Source organism: Octopus bimaculoides, chromosome 9, assembly GCF_001194135.2.
Source record: "Octopus bimaculoides isolate UCB-OBI-ISO-001 chromosome 9, ASM119413v2, whole genome shotgun sequence".
In the NCBI taxonomy this organism is placed as follows: Eukaryota; Metazoa; Mollusca; class Cephalopoda; order Octopoda; family Octopodidae; genus Octopus; species Octopus bimaculoides.
This window is the reverse complement of record NC_068989.1, coordinates 36,493,667-36,494,582: the sequence shown is the minus strand read 5'-3', so window position 1 is coordinate 36,494,582 and position 916 is coordinate 36,493,667. Positions and strand designations below refer to the sequence as shown.

Genomic DNA, 916 nt, shown 5'->3' with positions numbered 1-916 from the left:
TAAAGAAGTGCTGACCTTTAATTGTGGAGGGTACCTGTGGAAGGGGTAGACCCAGGAAGATGTGGGATGATGTAGTGAGAAAGGATCTTCAGACACTGGGCCTCATTGAGGAAATGAAATTACAAGGGACCAGAAGATGTGACAATTTGCTGTACTTGATAAGACATGTCAAGCTAAGTAAAACCGTTGTCATCTACACATACAGGCTTGCCCTTTCAGGTGCCAGTGCTACTTAAAAAAGCATATGTGCTGATGCTGCATTAACAGCCGTGCCAATGCTGCATAAATGCACCCATGCTGGTCACACATAATCACCCAGCACACTGAAGTGGTTGGTGTTAGAAAAGGTATCCAGCTGTAGAGACCATGTCACAACACAGTTGGATTTTAGACAGCTCCCTGTTAGCCAGCACCATGTTAAACTGCCCAACCTGTGTCAGCATGGAAAGCAGACGTTAAATGATGACTATGATATTTGAATAAATGTTGTCTTTGTCAACATTCATTGTTTTGATGTCTACTTTTTTGTATTTGCATGGGTCAGACGAGAGTATGTTGGGGCAGAGATTGAGTCAAGCAAAAATATGTTGGGGCAAAGCTTGGGTCAAGCAAAAATATGTTGGGGCAAAGCTTGGGTCAAGCAAAAATATGTTGGGGCAGAGCTTGGGTCAAGCAAAAATATTGGAGCAGAGATTGGGTCAAGCAAAAATGTATTTTCTACTATAGCCTCGGGCCGACCAAAGCCTTGTGAGTGGATTTGGTAGACGGAAACTGAAAGAAGTCCGTTTGGAGCCTGGTGTAGCCATCCGGTTTCACCAGTCCACAGTCAAATCGTCCAACCCATGCTAGCATGGAAAGCGGACGTTAAATGACGATGATGATGATGATGATGATGTATGTGTGTTTGTGTGTCTCT

General features: G+C 43.9%; 1 protein-coding gene across 1 annotated transcript in view; it reads left to right on the top strand.

The window, feature by feature from the left end:
* The window catches only part of LOC106871873 (F-actin-capping protein subunit beta), a 78,681-nt gene that overhangs the window by 61,314 nt on the left and 16,451 nt on the right, over positions 1-916 (top strand). The window lies entirely within an intron of this gene.